The sequence below is a fragment of the Cetorhinus maximus genome, chromosome 31, assembly GCF_964194155.1.
Source record: "Cetorhinus maximus chromosome 31, sCetMax3.hap1.1, whole genome shotgun sequence".
Taxonomy (NCBI): Eukaryota; Metazoa; Chordata; class Chondrichthyes; order Lamniformes; family Cetorhinidae; genus Cetorhinus; species Cetorhinus maximus.
Genome location: NC_135909.1, coordinates 195,930 through 214,338, shown reverse-complemented (window position 1 = coordinate 214,338; position 18,409 = coordinate 195,930). Strand labels below are relative to the sequence as shown.

General features: G+C 42.2%; 2 protein-coding genes and 1 long non-coding RNA gene across 7 annotated transcripts in view; 1 reads left to right on the top strand and 2 right to left on the bottom strand.

Annotated features, from left to right (window-relative positions):
* Positions 1–18,409, bottom strand: part of LOC144670180 (ADP-ribose glycohydrolase MACROD1-like) — an 886,999-nt gene that overhangs the window by 750,620 nt on the left and 117,970 nt on the right. The gene's annotated exons all lie outside the window — the stretch shown is intronic.
* Positions 1–18,409, top strand: part of LOC144670178 (leucine-rich repeat transmembrane protein FLRT1-like) — a 274,775-nt gene that overhangs the window by 184,857 nt on the left and 71,509 nt on the right. The window contains exon 3 of one of the 3 annotated variants that reach the window (XR_013573836.1): positions 15,408–17,227. The exons of the other annotated variants lie outside the window; for them this stretch is intronic. The gene's annotated coding sequence lies outside the window, so the exon portion shown is untranslated. Of the gene's footprint in view, positions 1–15,407; positions 17,228–18,409 lie in introns of those variants that run through there. 3 annotated transcript variants of the gene reach the window in all.
* The window catches only part of LOC144670183 (uncharacterized), a 193,081-nt gene that overhangs the window by 127,211 nt on the left and 47,461 nt on the right, over positions 1–18,409 (bottom strand). The gene's annotated exons all lie outside the window — the stretch shown is intronic.

The following is an 18,409-nucleotide window of genomic DNA, read 5'->3' as shown; positions in this document are numbered from 1 at the left end:
ATGCTGGATCTTTGGAAGAGCAGTCGTGTTTAGTACCACATTCTTCTCAGACCCAACCTTATCTCTGGATTCATAAAATAAAAACAGAAAATACAGAAATACTCAGGAGGTCAGGCTACCTCCATGGTGAGAGATAAACAGAGTTAGCATTTCAGGTAGATAACCTTTTGTCAGAACTCTTTGGATTCATAACTTACCATTCCCTCGGCAAAAAGTAAGTTAGAAAAGCTGCTCCCAAGCATGGGCCAACTAGGTGGACAACAGCAACCAGGCAACTTATTATCCTGTCATATGGGGAAGCGCCTGATCTCCACTGACTGCATTTCTTTAGTGGTATAGATGACTATTGGGATATTCACATAGAGAAACCATGGGCTTGATACCTATAACGTACCAGTCACTTGATTGTTAGCACGTGAGATTTGTTGCATATTAAATGAGTTTTATATTTACAGCAGAGCAACAGGCCATTTGGCCAAATTGCTAGTGTTCATGCTACACATACCTCCTTTTTTTTTTATTCATTCATGGATGCGGGCGTCGCTGCCTAGGCCTGCATTTTTATTATTCATCCTGAAATGCCCATTGAGAATGTGGCAGTGAGCTGCCTTCTTGAACCGCTGCAGTCCACGTGGTGTAGGTACACCCACAGTGCTATTAGGGAAGGAGTTCCAGGATTTTGACCCAGTGACAGTGAAGGAACGGCCAATATATTTCCAAGTCAGGATGGAGTGTGGCTTTGAGGGGAACTTCCAGGTGGTGGTGTTCCCATGTGTCTGCTGCCCTTGTCCTTCGAGATGGTAGAGGTAATGGGCTTGGAAGGTGCTGTGTAAGGAGGCATGATGGGTTCCAGCAGTGCATCTTGTAGATAGTACACACTTCTGCTACTGTATGTCGATGATGGAGGGAGTGAATGTTTGTGGATGTGGTGCCAATCCAGCAGGCTGCATTGTCCTGAATGATGTCAAGTTATTGGAGCTGCACTCATCCAGGCAAATGGAGAGTATTCCATCACATTCTTGACTTGTGCCAAATGGGGAAGCACCTGATCTCCACTGACTGCATTTCCTCAATGGCATAGATGACTAGATGATGGTGGACAGGCTTTGGGGTGTCAGGAGGTGAGTTACTCGCTGCAGGATTCCCAGCCTCTGGTCTGCTTTTGCAGCCACAATATTTATATGGCTAGTCCAGTTCAGTTTCTGGTCAATGGTAACTCCCAGGTTGTTGATAGTGGGGGATTCAGTGATAGTAATACCATTGAATGTCAAGGGGTGACTGTTAGATTCTCTCTTGTTGGAGATGGTCATTGCCTGGCACTTGAGTGACACAAATGTTACCTGCCACTTGTCAGCCCAAACCTGGACAATGTCCAGGCCATGCTGCATTTGGACATGGACTGCTTCAGTATCTGAGGAGTTGTGAATGGTGCTGAACATTGTGCAATCATCAGCGAAAATTCCCACTTCTGAACTTATGATGGAAGGTCATTGATGAAGCACCTGAAGATGGTTCGGCCTAGGGCACTACCGAGGAACTCCTGCAGTGACGTCCTGGAACTGAGATGATTGACCTCCAACAAATACATCTTCCTTTGTGCTAGGTATGACTCTAACCAGCGGAGAGTTTTCCCCTTGATTCCCATTGACTCCAGTTTTGCCAGGGCTCCTTGATGCCACACTGGTCAAATGCTGCCTTGATGTCAAGGGCAGTCACTCTCACCTCACCTCCGGAGTTCAGCTCTTTTGTCCTTGTTTGAACCAAGGCTGTATTGAGGTCAGTGGCTGAGTGGCCCTGGCAGAACCCAAACTGAGCATCAGTGGGTAGTTTATTGCTAAGCAAGTGCCACTTGACAGCACTGTTAATGACCCCTTCCATCATGTTATTGATGGTGGAGAGTAGACTGGTAAATGGCCGGGTTGAATTTGTCCTGCTTTTGTGGACAGGACATAACTGGGCAATTTTCCACATTACTAGGTTGGTTCCTCCTTCCCGTCATCATCTCAACCTATCAACATATCCTTCTAATCCTTTCTCCCTCATGTGCTTATCCAGCTTCCCTTTAAATGCATCTATCCTATTTACCTCAACAACTCCCTTTGACAGGGAGTTCTGCATTTTCACCACAAGTGTTAGGGTATTAAAGAGCCAATTTTCCCCCATCTCAACACTGAATCATCCTAGTTTTGCTTGAGACCATACTAACTTGCACCAGACCATATTAACTTATACCAATTAGGAGCAATATAGATAAAATCATGTTTCTGGCTGAATTAAAATGAACTAAGTGTCTTGAACACTGGATCAACTTACAAGTGTTTTGGTTTTAATTCAATGCATTATCACTGCTGAGGTCAAGGCTGCTTCCTGGTGTAATGTCATACCCTGCGTTTCCCAGAAATCCTCTTATAGCAGATCTCACACAGCTTCCCAACAGTCACCAGACAATCCTGTGCCAAGTCATCAGTCAGCACAACCAAATCACACATTAGAATAGCCACTGCTTTCAATTTCAGTTTCTGGTTTCTCTGAGAAAAAATTACTCCAACAGTGCTCTCACATTATACTGCTGCTTTTTTATAAGTACCGGTTTAGTTAGATTTCAGGAGACTGACATTAAAAGCTAATCTCAGCTCTCTCATCTCAGCAGCGTGTACCATTATGGAAAAAAGTGGATCTGCCACCAGGGTAAAGAAGCTGGTTCATCATGTCAGTCTCCCAAAGTAAAACTGCACCAATGCAATAGTAGCGGAGCGCAGTGGACAGAGGGAGATTCAGGCCTCTGTCTGTCAGCTGCAAGTCATAGTGTGAATACAGTTTACAGTTTTCCTACTGGGAAAAGGAAGCCAATTTTAGTAATGTAATCATGGAGGGTGAGGCCAACACATCTGTTCTCTGTGGAGCTCCATAAAAAAGCTGATGGAGCATGCCTGTGGAGATTAGTTCCCAGTCAAATATAAAAGTGTGAGGGGGTAAATGCCACACAGAACTTATTCTCCCAACAGTGAATAGATGTTATGCGCAAATATAAAAGAACCACATGGCATTATCAAATGGCTGCCAAGTCTAGTTGTACATAGTCCACTACATCAAAAGGTTTCATATTTTTAGAAGCTCAGAAAATTTAAAGAAGTAATATGTACATTTATGGCAAGCTCAATTCCTTGAATATCCCACATGTTGAACTGTGCTGCTGTGTGCTCATGTTGATCAGCACAACCATTGCAGTCTATAGGAGGCACTGTGTGAGCTGCAGTGCATTGCGTATTTTTTTCTTTAATCTTCCATGGGATGTAGACACTGTTGGAAAGGCCAGCATTTGTTGCCTATCCCTAATTTCCCTTTGAACTAACTGACTAGTTAGGCCTTTTCAGAAGCAGTTAAATCAACCACATTGTTGTGGGTCTGGAGTCACATGTAGGCCAGACCACCTAAGGATGGCAGATTTCCTTCCCTAAAGGGCATTAGTGAACCAGATGGGTTTTTACGACAAACGATGATCATTGTCATGGTCATCATTATTGAGACTAGCTTTACATTTTAGGTTTATTAATTGAATTTAAACTCCACCAGCTGACATGGTGAGGTTTGAATCCATGTCCCCAGAGCATTAGCCTGGGCCTCTGGATCCAGTGACATTATCACAACGCCACTGCCTCCCCCAAATCCGATCCTTGTTATAGGATAATAGAAGTTTACGGCATAAAAGGAGGTCATTCAGCCCATCTTGTCCATGCCAGCTGAAAAAGAGTTATCCAGCTTAATCCTACCTTGCAACTCTTGGTCCAGAACCTTGCAGGTTACACCACTTCAACTGCATCACCAAGTTTTTTTTTAATTTATGAGGGTTTCTGCCTCTGCCACCCTTTCAGATAGTGAGTTCCAGATCCCCACCACCCACAAAGAATGCTTATCTCCTCTTTAATCCTCCTACTGACTTCTCTGCTAAGGTCCTTCCTAACCACTCTATCTAGGCACCTTATAATTTCATACACCTCAATTAAATCTCCTCTCAACCTCTTCTGTTCCAAAAAAAAACTGCTCCTGATTATCCAATCTTTCCTCATAGCAAAATTCTTCATTCCTGGCAACAACCTCTGTAAATCTCTGTACCCTCAATTGTGATCACGTCCTTTCCGTAAAGCAGTAACCAGAACTGTATGCAGTACTGTAGTTGTAGCCTAACTAGTGTTTTACGGAGTTGCATCATAACCTCTTTGCTCTTATATTTTATACCTCAGCCAACAAAGGGGAGTATCTCATATGCTTTTTTAAGTACTTTATCTGCCTGTCCTGCTATTTTCAGAGACCATTGGACATGCACTCCAAGGCCCCACTGATCCTCTGCACTTCTCAGGTATCCTACCATTTGTTGTGCATTCTCTTGCATTGCTTTCCTTCCCCAAATGCATTAACTTACACTTCCAGACACACTTGTATTTCAGTAATGCCACTGATGCTGGATTTCATTCGTGCAATCACTGCAGTGTCACTGAGGGAGAACCGCCTCGAGTGATGATCCAGCTCTTTTCCAGTTAGCATGCTGCTTGTGACAAATATAAATGACTTGCAACAACCAGCAGTGCCACAGGCAAGTTCAGACTGGTTATGGTATCACCAGGTTGTACCGAGTCATCCCAGTTAATAGGCAGCGTCAAATGAACAGTTGTCACTCAAAATGTAATCCTTCTTGTGTAGCTGCCACGTTGGATAATCTGCCCCAAAGGAAATAATTTCAGTGATCACATAATCCCAGTGTATTATATGAAGCACTTTAGCTTTTGAATTGCAAACAGAAAAGGAATTCTGTACAAAATGTCTGCTCCTGCTTTCTTCATAACTATAATTTCTCATTCATAGTTACCAAAGGAATCTTTGCTGTACCTTCTCATAGCTCTCGTGCCATTCCCGGATTGGGTGCAGGGACTGCATTTGATTCTCCATCTCAAACAGTGAATTAGTGTTCACACGTTTTTCTCAGGTCTCCATGGGTTTTCTAGTGGGCAATAGGGAGGAGTTTCTTGGAGATTCACCCTCTTATTGTTTAAGAATTGAACTTTCTTTCACTGATTGCGTTCCCAAAATTTACTAATTGACATTTCACTGCATCTGGCACCTATTCCATTCCACTTACCTGTCCACAACCTTCTTCAATCTCACATTCCGCATCATATTTTTCCATTCCCCCTAATCTGCAAGCAGAAAACTTTGATTTATTTGCTTTTTTTGTCTCTGTCCTACCTCTCTCAGCAGCACATTTGAGATCGTGTACTAACCAGTTGGAGGGGTGTGGGTGAAAGGAGGTCAAACCTGTGTCACATCACTAAATTGAACTTCTCATTAATGCATGTCATCCCAATGCACCATGGGCAGGTGATAAGACACAATTCCTTGTTGCAGAAAGAAATGAGTAGATTGCAAACTCTTCCTGTTAAACAATATGATAAAGATACCAGTGGAGTGAAAACTGAATCTTAAATCATATCAAAGGGGTAATAACTTCAATAATTAAAGAATGGTTACTGATGGAACTGCATGTGAGAAGTTTCTTACTCTTTTTACTCCCTCACCCAGTTCTGGGCAGCGCTGTTAAGTAACCCCCCTCCTGCATCACCCCCCACCACCCGCTGCCCTTCTAGCAAGGAAAGGATTGGAGTCAGCAGTATTACCCAGTGTGGTCAAATAGCCTTCCAACAATCATTTGGGCAAGATGTTAGAGGTCATCTACTACCCTCTGAATCATAAATTATCTGAAGACAACACCATCAAGAAAAGGAGAGAGAAGATTTCAGCAAAGAAAATGTAAAGAAAGTGCGTTCAGAATAGACTGAAGAAATATTCCATTCCCAGCATTGAGTACTGTCATCTTCCCTAACTTCAAGAACCATATGTAGACAGTTATAAATGGCCTGATGCACATCTTGTAATTTAGTAAAAAACATTTTAACCAGTGAAAATAAATGAAAAAGCAAGTGATGTTTTAAAGCATTCATTACCATGTGTGAACATATTTCACTAAATTTTATGGAGATATAGGGGAACAACCAGCTGTTCTGCAAAAATAATATAAATTTAGTTTTCTACTCAGGCGCTTGTGTTTTGTTTTTTGCTGAACAGTTTATTCCATTTTGCTCCAAATAAGGTAAAATTGCTTTAGCAAATCCTGAATTACAATGAGCGTTAGGAAGTTAAGTATAGGGCTGGGAGAGGAGAACAAGAACACTACCCTTTTCAGCTCTAGGCACACCAGCAGCTCAGGTTAATGGGATAAAAATCTCCACTCACTGTTTTTGTGTCACTGCTGGTGATTATCCAGTTTTGGAAGAGTGATGCTACCAACCTCCATGCGGTGCTTTCCACCCTTTATGTTGCCCATTTGGACTGACATTACTGTGTAGTATTAAAGAAATGCTACACTGTCAGAGGGGCATTACTGAGGGAGCGGCATCACTTTTGGATGATCAATACCGAGGGAGCACCGCACTGTCAGAGGGTAAATGCTGAGGGAGCGACACATTATCAGAGGGTCAGTACTGAGGGAGCGATGCACTGTAGGAGGGTCAGTACTTATTAGATTAAAGAATGGCCACTTCACTTGGTCTTCGAGCCCGCAGTGGCATTGGTTTTCTGGGTAGCAACACAGCCTGGATATGAGGCAACACCCCGTCCTGAGTGATGTTCACCCCTTCCAGCTGTTTGTTGAGCTCCTTGTCATTGCGAACGGCCAGCTGCAGGTGTCTGAGGATGATGCGGGTCTTCTTGTTGTCCCAGGTGGCGTTCAGCACTGAGGGAGTGCTGCACGGTCAGAGGTTCAGTGCTGAGGGAGCGCTGCACCGAGGGAGCAGCAGCACTTGTGGATGGTCAGTACTGAGGGAGTGCTGCACTGTTGGAGGGTCAGTACTGTGGAGTGCTACACTGTTGGAAAGGCATTACTGAGGGACCACTGCATTGTTGGAGGGGCAGGAGTGCTTCACTGTTGGAGGGGCAGGATTGAGGGAATGCTGCACTGTCAGAGTGACAGTACTGAAGGAGTGCTGCTCTGTCACCGCCTTTCCGATGAGAAGTTAAACTGAGGCCCAGTCTGTCCTCTTAGATGGATGTAAATGGCACTATTTTGAAAGAAAGTAGGGGAGTTATCTATCCACTGTCTCTTGGCCAATACTTATTCCTAAATCAACATCATAAAAATAGATTTTCTGATCATTATCATATCACTATTTGTGGGAGGATGCTGTGCTCAAATTAGCTGCTGTTTTCCTACATTACAACAACTAGACTGAAGCCTGCCTTCAGAGGCTGTAAAGTGCTTTGGGGGTGTCCTGAGGTCATGAAAGGCGCTGCTGAAATGCAACTTCTTTTTTTTTCTTTATCTGGCAATGGTCTTCCTAGTCCCAAAGGAGACTAATTGCAAGCATTGAAAATTTTCACACTGTTTCTTTTGTCTCAATTTGAACTGACTATTTGGGCAGTTTTGAGTTGACATTGGGAATATGTGGATTCCCGTTTAACCTCAAATCTGAGATTAGAAATTACTGTTTGGAATGACTTCCAGCCAGTGATGCCATGCATATTAAAAGAGCTCCACAAAACTAGCCATAAACAGATATGTTAAATCTAGCTGCAGCTCACAAAGCCCACAAAAAAGTGCATCACTTCTGCTGCCAGAACAAGATAGGTCAGCGATTTATGCTTACAATTACAGCCAACACAAAGAGAAGTGTGCTTTGGCCACCAGCTTCACTCTTGTAAACACTCTCTCCCTGGTGGGTTGAAACGAGTACGGGCACAAGTCCATCATACTAAACTGCGTATAATTTGGCACCCAACACCTCAAGGATGGAAGGCTGCTGTAGGAAGTAGAAACACTGCAGTGAAGCAGCTGACTAATATATTGCTGTAAGCAATATATGCAATCAGCTCTGCATCAGGTCATGTGCAAGAAAGCAAGGGTGAAGAAACCCCATCAGATTCACCAGTGACCAAGAAGATACAACTGGTTATTTTACTGAGGGAGAGTATTCATGACCTGTGCGTCAGGAGGTAGATGCATTGTTAGCACTGCACCCACCATGTGAAAAATAAAAGCTATTTTAAAAAGGAGCATAGTTGTGCCCAGAGTTAGTAAAAGAAAATCACTGTCTATCTCCCTCCTACCAAACCCAAAAGAGAAATGCTCAGTGAGAGTCCCAACAGTGAGTCAACAAGGTGAAAATTTTCCATTTATGGTTCTTACCTTGACGAGCACAAAACTTAACAAATGAAAATTGGAAAGTAATTGTAAAATTGAAAACTCCACAGTCCTAATAATTTCATCAAATCAAACTACCTTGAGAATAAAATGTTTTCATAAGCATGTCTCTAGCAAGCTACTGCTATAATTAAAATGTTATTTGAGGCTAGAATTTGAGTCACGGTCCTCTGGAGGACCAATGAAGAAATGTCCGGTGCTCTGAAACTTCAGTGCCTGGGTCTCTGAAGGAAAGCATAAATGCAAAGCTGTAACTCTACAGTATTGAACCGCACTGATCTTTTCATGTTAGGAGAAAAAGTACATTCTCAGCTGAGCTCTTGAGATTATTTGCCTTTAGACTGGAATTAAGACTGCAACGTTAATCAGACAAGAACAGCGGTAAATTTCTCATTACCTTTCAGTTATGTGATATCCTAGTTCTTCAGTGCTGAGCAGTTTGAAATGTTCAGCATGTCATTTAAATGTAAATGATGGCCATCAAAAATGAACAAAGACACCAGGATACTGCAGTACAATCAGTTCAAGAATGGCATGGAAGAGAAGAGGAACAGCACAAAAAGGAGGGTTCTCAGGGCCATGTTACTTATGAATCTTTTTCTCTGCGACTGTATTTTGGCATTTGTCCTATTACAGCGACAAAAAAAAAATTACCATTCAGATTCAAATAAGTAATTTACATTTTAAACACCAATCATTCCGTTTGTTGAATTTCAAAGGACATGTCTCCTCATCAGGGGGCCAGTAAGCTCAGTTGGTTAGCGTGTGATTCAGAATGACATCAACAGCGCGGGATTCGATTCCCATTCCGGCTGAATTAGGCTTGGGACCTGCCTCCTCACCCTGCCCTTGAGAGTAGAAGGCAATGGCAAACCACCATTGACAAAAATTGCCCAAGAAATCAACTCAGATGAAGTATCAGCAAATAATGAGCCAAGGACCTACCTTTAGGCAGAGCACACATGACATGACATCTCTCCATCAGTGCTGCTTTCAGGACTTTTTTAAAACAGTGACCTGGAGTTTCCTCTGCACTTGCAACTAGACACACCTGTATTCCATTAGCACTGAGCCCAGGCTGAGACTTCGATACATAAATATTATAGAGTTCAAGTTTATGGAGGGTGGGTGATGCCATAAACTAAATATTGAGGATTTTTTTTTTATTCGTTCATGTGATGTGGGTATCGCTAGCTATGCCAGAATTTATTGCCCGTCCCTAATTGTCCTTGAGAAGGCGGTGGTGAGCCGCCTTCTTGAACCGCTGCAGTCCATGTGGTGTGGGTATACCCACAGTGCTTTTAGGAAGGGAGTTTGAGGATTTTGACCCAGTGACAGTGAAGGAACGGCGATATATTTCCAAGTCAAGCTGGTGTGTGGCTTGGAGGGAAACTTCAGCTACTGGTGTTCCCATGCATCTGCTGCCCTTGTCTTTCTAGGTGATAGAGGTCATGGGTTTGGAAGGTGCTGTCGAAAGAGCCTTGGTGAATTCTTGCAGTGCATCTTGTAGATGGTACACACTGTGCATCAGTGGTGGAGGGAGTGAATGTTGATGGTGGTGGATGGGGTGCCAATCAATTTATCCTGGATGATGTCGGGCTTCTTGAGTGTTGTTGGAGCTGCACTCATCCAGGCAATTGGAGAGAATTCCATCATATTCCTGACATGTGCCTTGTAGATGGTGGACAGGCTTTGGGGAGTCAGCAGGCGAGTCACTCTCCGCAGGATTCCCAGCCTCTGACCTGCTTTTGTAGCCACAGTATTTATGTAGCTGCTCCAGTTCCATTTCTGGTCAGTGGTAACCCCCAGGATGTTGATAGTGGGGGATTCAGCGATGGTAATGTCATTGAATGTCATGGGGAGATGGTTAGATTTTGATCATTGCCCGGCATTTGTGGCACAAATGTTGCTTGCCATTTATCATCCCAAGCCAGAATATTGTCCAGGTCTTGCTGCATATAGACATGGACTGCTTCAGGATGCAAACAATCTGGTTCAGCCTTAGACAATGGCCAGAGAGGGGCATGGAGTCAGAAGCGAAGATACACAGTTTGTGGAAGAGGTGAAGACAAGGTCTTCCCAATATGTAATTGGAGGAAATTGTAGCTCATCCAGGAGTGCATGTCAGACTAGCAAGGCTGATAACACAGAGGCAGTAGGAGTCAAGAGAGGTGGTGGAAAGGTAGAACTGGGTGTCATCAGCTTGGAACAACACATCTTTGGTTGGTATTGCTGACTGTGGGTAAGGTGGGGGCGGGGAGACACAAGGATAAATCTTTTGAGGACACCAGAGACGGAAGGAAGAGAAGCCATTGCTGAAGATGCCCTGGTTATGATTTAATAGGTCAGTCTCATTCAACTGAGCAATGAGGGAGTGGCCCTGGGGGATGATTTGGTCCAGACCAGCAGGCAAAATGCCCACAAAAGTGGGTACAAAGGAAATTCAGGCTAAAATGGCAAGATTCAGATCGATACGTCCTGGTTGTAAAACTGAGGAAGGCATGAAGACAATAGCAGAGAGTTTGCTGTTTGTCTACATGAAGACTAGAACACCAGTTCACTCTCCAAGTGCGGAAACACAGTTCACATCAATTGCTTTCCTGCGACCTGGATCCTACAATTATGTAAAAGCACCCACATCTTTCTTCACTCTACTGAATAATTTTAGTTAAGCAATGTACTCTGATAGCATTAAAAGAGGAAAAAAAGATTTGAATTTATATAGTGCCCTTCACAAACACCGGACATCTCAAAGTGCTTTATAGCCAATTAAATACTTTGTGAAGTGTAATTACTCATGTAATGTAGGAAATGCAGCAGCCAATTTGTGCACAATGAGCTTCAACAAACAGCAATGTGATAATGACTAGATGAACTGTTTTCTCATATACATACATATGAACATACGAATTAGGAACAGGAGTAGGCCATTCAGCCCCCAAGTCTGCTCCACCATTTGATAAGATTATGGCTGATCTGATTGTGGCCTCAACTCTACTTTCCTGTTTACTCCATACCCTTTGACTCGTTTGTTAGCCAAGAATCTATCTAACTCAGCCTTAAAAATATTCAATGACCCAGCCTTCATTGGTTTCTGAGGAAAAGAATTCCACAGACCAACTCCCTCAGAGCAAAAAAGTTCTCATTCCCATCTTAAATAGGAGAAACTGTGTTCTCTAGCTCTAGTCCCTAGATGAGAGAATTCTCTCAGCATCCACCCTATATGTTGACTAACATTAATATGTTGATTGAAGAATAAATATTGGTTAGGACACTGGGTAGAACTCACTTACTTGCTCTGCTTTGAAAGAGTGCCATGGGATCTTTTACATCCAATTTAGAAAGCAGACAGGGCCTCAGTTTAACACCACATCTAAGATGACAACACCTATGGACAGTGCAGCACTCCTTCAGTACTGCACTGGGAGTGTCAGCCTGGATTTTGTGCTTAGGTCTATGGAGCGGGACCTGAACTCACAACCTTCTGACTCAGAGGTGACAATGCTAACCACTGAGCCATATTTGACACCCTTATGCTTTGACACATCATATTAAAAATTTCTTCCCTCTCTGGTCCCAACCCCGCCCACCCCCAACTGGAACTGCCGTAGGCAAAATGATGCTCACAGCTCACTCTATTTTTTCATGGACTCCAGAGGGCATAAGAATTTTCTACTCTTTGTGTATTTCTGGGCCATTACTTACAGGGGAACTGATTTCATCTTGTGTGCGAAGAATTTTTAAACACGTTAATAAAAATGAAATGCTCATGAAAGAATCCATTTCTTCAAACTGGGCTTTAATTTGGGACTCTGGATGTAACCACCTCACTCTACATTTGCACGGGTGAGGATTTATAGCAGACCTCGACACATTTTGTATCTTGTCATCAATACTTAACATTTAAACAAAAAATTTCCTCTAACAACATTGAAGTAGTAGTTGGGCTTTTGAAGCGAAAGACTTGTATTTATATAGCACCTTTCATGACCTCAAGAAATCCCAAAGTGCTTTACAGCCAATGAAGTACTTTTTTTTGAAGAGTAGTCACTGTTGTAATCTAGGAAATGCGACAGCCAATTTATGCACAGCAAGATACTACAGACAGCAATGTGATAAAGATCCAGATCATACATTTTTAATTATGTTGATTGAGAAATAAACATTAGTCAGAGCATCAGGGAGAACTAGCCTGCTCTTCTTTAAAAAAGTATCATGGGATATTACATGCAGACAAGGCTTCAGTTTAATGTCTCACCTGAAAGACAGCACGCCCAACAGTGAGTGTTCCCTAAGTAATGAACTGAAGTGTCAGCCTTGATTTTTATGCACAAGCTCTTGAGTGGAACTTGAACCCACAGCCTTCGGACTCAAGGCTATCAACTAAGCCACAGCTAACTTGCTCACTGTGAGAACTGGCTTTTAGGAGTTCCAGAAAGAGACCATTCAAAGCAACTGAAATATCAGTGGAGAGAGACGATCATTACAGTTCACATTAGCTTTATAGGTCTTCAGTTTCACTGGTGTATGTTCATTCTGTCCTCTCACACAATGATGCCCAGTAACATCATTTAAGTTAGTTCCATTAATCTCATTAACTTTGTTTAAATAAAAACACCTTTTTTAAAAATGCAAGAAGCATGAAAGACTTCAAACTCACCTATTTCTAGAAAGAAAAATATACAAGCTGTAAGGTCCTGATAAATAATTCTTTCACATTCAACGTCTATTTTCAAAGAGCAGTTACATTGTGTTGTAGATTATAAAGTGATAGCTGCAATTAAATTATTTTGGAATCAATTCTGAGAGGATAAATTGTCACTTGGAAAGGCATGGGTCGATCAGGGACAGTCAGCAAGGCTTTGTTACGAGGAGATCATATCTTACTAACTTAATCAAATTTTTTTGAGGAAGTAACAAGGAGGATTGATGAGGGTAGTGCAGTGGATGTTATCTAAATGGATCTTAGTAAGGCTTTTGACAAGGTCCAACATGGCAGACCCGCTCAGAAAAGTGAGATCTTATGGGATACGGGGGAAGGTGGCAAGTTAGATCCAAAATTAGCTGAGTGACCGGAAACAAAGGGCAATAGTCGATGGATGTTTTTGCAAATGGAGAACGGTTTCCAATGGTGTTCCGTAGGGCTCAGTGTTGGGACCTTTGCTGTTTGTTGTATATATTAATGACTTGGACAAAAATGGGGGAGGTATGATTGGGAAATTTGCAGGTGACACAAAAATTGGCCGTGTAGTTGGTAGTGAAGAGGACAGCTGTTGTCTCCACAATGATATCAATGGTTTGTTGAGTGGGCAGAAAAGTGGCAAATGGAATTCAATCTGGAAAAGTGTGAGGTAATGCATTTGGGGAGGGCAAACAAAGCAAGGGAATACTCAATAAACAGGAGGATATTGAGAGAGGTTGAGGAGGTGAGAGACCTTGGAGTGCATGTCCACAGGTCCTTGAAGGTGGCAGGACAGGTGAACAAGGTAGTAAAGAAAGCATATAGAATGCTTTCCTTTATTGGACGAGGTATTGAATACAAAAGCAGGTATGTAATGATGGAACTGTATAAAACGCTGGTTAAGCCACAGCTGGAATTGTATGTACAGTTCTGGTCACCGTATTACAGGAAGGATATAATTGCTTTGGAGAGAGCACAGAGAAGATTTACTAGAATGCTGCCAGGTCTTGAAAATTGCAGCTATGAGGAAAGATTGGATAAGTTAGGGTTGTTTTCCTTAGAACAGAGGTGGCTGAGGGGTGACCTAATTGAGGTATACAAAATTATGAGGGGCCTAGATAGGGCTAGTAAAGGCTTGTTTCCCCTAGCTGAAGGGTCAATAACCAGGGGGCATAGATTTAAGGCGATTTGTAGAAAGATTAGAGGGGACATGAGAAAAACCTTTTTCGCCCAGAGTGGGTGGGCGTCTGGGATCCACTGCCTAAATCGGTGGTTGAGGCTGAAACGCTCAACTCATTTAAAAGCTACTTGGATCTGCATCTGAAGCACTGTAACCTGCAAGGCTACGGACCTGGTGCTGGAAAGTGAGATTAAAATGAGCAGCTGGTTCCTTTTCATCTTTTTCTGGCCGACACGGGCATGATGGGATGAATGGCCTCTTTCTGTGTGGTAACTTTTCTGTAGTTCTAAAAATGGACATTTTGTGATTGAAGTCTTAACTGCCAAATTTTCCTCCGTGGCTTGGAAAGGCCAGGACTGCAGAAGCCACAGTGTCGACCTTTGCAGGTGGTCCGAATTCTCAGTCCGGTCACAACCAGAAAAAATGGCAAGCGGCATTACATCAAAGACCAGGCTGCTCCAGAGACACTATAGAAAGCTACTTTTACAGGGAGGTTTCAATGCCGCCAAAGGAAAGTTTTTAACTTACAGCAATGTTGCCAAAGTCAGGACAAGAAACAGCACTGTAAGGTAACTGTACCATTATATGCACTACTTCCTCCTCTGCATTCATTATCACCCGCTTACACTTGGTCATCATCATCACCCCAATTCACTAAAAAAGATTATTTCAAATCTGATAGTTTGTGCTACATCGAGCAAACTGAATTTTCCTCATGAAATTCTCTCAAGTAAAAATATTTTGAATACTGGGTGGATAATATTGCTCACCAAAGAGACAGGGTTAAGTTCGATTCTGCCTTTGGTTGAGCAGAGAAACAAACCAACTGAACAATTTGCAAGTTAACATCAGTGAGGAAAGTACAAAGAAAGCATTTATAATTTACTTAAAACAGAAAACAATGGAAATCTTCCCCAGTGTGTTGTCCTTTCCAGCTCCTATTCTTCAGTTTTCTCTCTATACTTCCTTTTCCTCCTGGACAGCAGCTTTTACACTGCTACATTGTGTTGGAGGAGCCATTTCCCAAAGTACAGGGGTGGATTACCAACCTCAGCCCAGAACAGCAATTGAAATTAGAATGTTCTCGTCTGCATAGCTTTTCCAGGCTACATTTATTAGGTGAGGAATAGGGGAATTCTTATTTTTCAAAATAAAACATCGACAACCAGCACTGTGCTGAATCCTACTCATGATGTAATTTAAGCTTCTTGGGATGCTTTTCCATGTTAATGACATAAGTCATTGGGTAATGCTGTTTTTATGAATACAAATGACTCGGCAAATTACTATTTTAATAGGTATCAGGAGCTACAATTAAACACAGCAACAGCAGCCAAAAAAATAGGTAGAGAGAGCAAAGATAAACACCAAGAGAAGGTCAAGAATTGAGAATGTGACACAACTTTACTTACTGGAGAACTACAGCCTAAGTCAACCCGAAGACTGCTTGTAATACTGTTTTCTTTGTGGCACTGTTACTTTTATAGTACAATACTTTTGTTCTTTAGCTGCATTCTGAGATTCTGGAAGCTTACAGTATAGAACAAAGGCAGGAAATGCACAATCAGAAGTAAAACAAAAGAGGGTAAAAAGCAGTCACAGGTCAGCTAATCTTCAGGACAAGGTTGGGACTGGTCCTCAAAAGGTTTGTCTCTTTCTTAAATTCTTGTCTAAGTGCACGACAAACAGAGAAAACCTTTTAGTGCACGCAGTCAATTAATGGGTTTTATAAATGCCGGAACAAGACACTATTGTGAACTTATTTCATCTGGGTCAGTGGAAGGAATATGAAAACCCAGCTAACGGCACTTAAAACACTTTTATATTGATGTCAGAATTGACACTATGGAACGGCGCTTAAGAGAGTGCTGACTTTCCAGCACTGCTCCCTCTCCTTATCAGGGTGGTAGCAGTCCAAAAAGGGACAAAAGCGAAGGACTCCTTTTTTGCTGCTTCACATACCTGAACACGAAGTTGCAAAAAAGTCAGGTCCTAGGCATCAAACGCATGGAATTTTATACTTTTCTGTTGATAAGGTGCTGGTGACAGTGGGAGCACCACATATCTGAACCTGACAGCATACTCACTGTAGAATAGCCTTATACAACAAGGCTAGATGTACAATGCATTTATCTATTGCAATTATCTGTGTGAACACTCCCATAACTAAATCAACGATATATCTATGGCTCAGCAAATAAATCCACGGGGTGACGTGGTGCTGAATAATACAAACTAGAAAAGTCCCGGTTTCAATTATAACTTGGGGTGAGCTAGGCTATTTGTATGTGTTAGGAAAGAATTTTAGCTTTAATGTTTAAGTTTGATTTGTATTTCTATGTATGTGTGTCAAGAAAGCGCAAATTGAGTTTTAGTTTCACTTTAAAAGGTGCCTGCATTTCTAATGAGAGTTTTACAATTGTTGCAGCTAAGTTAAACAAACAAGAGTAGAGAAACTGTGCTGTAACCTAGCAACAGGGGTCCAGAGAGGCAGGTCCCTCCCATACTCGAGAAGAAACTAGAAACAGCAGTTTGATTTGGAAGCTGTTTGAGCTCAGTTGATTTTGAAAGTTGCTGCCAGGAGAGACTGGAGCAAAGGGGACAGGTAGCCAGTCCCAAACTAAAGAAAAGGCCTCAAAATCTAGGGAAGTGGAACAGGAGAAAGTCCCAAGAAGACCCAGGGAAGAGAAACATCGGAAGGAGAGTTTGAAACCCTGGAGGTGACCCCTTTTGGAAGGTGAGAGAAAGCACCGGTTTGGGAGAAGGTTCCAAGGCGAGTTCTTGGAAAGTGGAGATTGGAAACCCTCGTGTTAAAGATGGAGTTCAGTGAGACTGGTTGCCTCACAGTGTAACAAGTGTCTGGGGGGGAGTTCAGCAGAGACCCGTGGCATCTGTCACTCGGTTTCAGAGTGTGGTGTGTCTGACCATCGGTTGCCTATTGGTTGACATGGACTGTCTACTTACTATGAACATTAGAGTATAAGATAGCTTTTGTGACTTGTGTTATCCTTACAAACCTGTATATATCTGTAAAGGTATAGTTGTGGGTGAAGGAGCATTGTAATATTGTTCATCTTTTCATGTTTAATAAATGTTCTATGCTTTTGTTAAAAGTTCATTAGCTGCCTCCAGTGACTCTGTTCAGTAGCACCTTTCCAAATATTTAAACAAATAAATAAAAGTTAGGGTCTATCAAGCTGGGTTCCACCCTGGAATCAGGCTTGTCCAGTGGTAACCTCAGCTGGGAATCATAACAACCCTCACAATCAAACATCTTGCCAACAATTACGATAGGGCCTCACAAATGGCCATGAGGATCACCAGAATGCTGATAATGCCTGTGGAACTGTATATACCTATTTGAATTGTTGCCTTTGGGATATGAGAGGGCAACTGTTCGAAAAGAAAAACATACTTCTTTTAAACTTTGTAAAAAATAAACTACTGAAATGCAAGTACCACAACAAATCCTTTAGAAGTTCTTTAGGTTTAAAATACATTTAACATTCTTAAACTTTTTCTTGGAAATCTGGCTGTGATGCCAAAACATGCAACCCCAGTCAAACTAAAGGATTAAAGCTGTTTGAACCTAAAGATCCTTTCTGGAGATCATAAAAAAAGACTTGGCTCAGCAGTTTAAAATGTCCGTGTGATGGATTGGGGACCAAGCCTAACTGTTACGTCCTTACAGGAGGACATACATCAACATTTTATTTCCAACCTTTACATAACAGTAAGTTAAACACACTGCAGATGAAGGAAAAAGTCTGCATGATATAATTGCATCTACAGAGCAAGCCACACAAGCCATGCAGTACTACACCAACTCAGCTCATTCATCATTCTGTTGACTTTGAAAAGTCTTTTATTACTTTTGAAATTACATGGTCAGACTCCTCCCTCATCACGTATCCCAATGTCCACTAATGTCCTAAGAGTCTCACTCATAGAAATGAAAGATTGGGAATAATGGAAATGGAAAATTATCCAATTTAACCCCATTCAACTGAGAAACTCCTTCATAACACGATCTTCGATTTCATCACTAATGAGTTAGCAAGCTCAGGGAATTAAAGACAATACAGTAGAAAAACACCATAGGAAAGTTACAGAACTAAAAAAACAGGAAAGCTGCACAGGTACATGTGGCAGTCCTGGTCCTACATGGGATGTGTCAGTAGACTCTCCCAAAGGGAATCACAGCCAAGCCTAACACAGTTCCCATATCATGTGTACTTCTTGAGCAGCATGTTGATCAGGGATGAAAATCTGGCATGATCTTTACATACCGTAGCCCAGA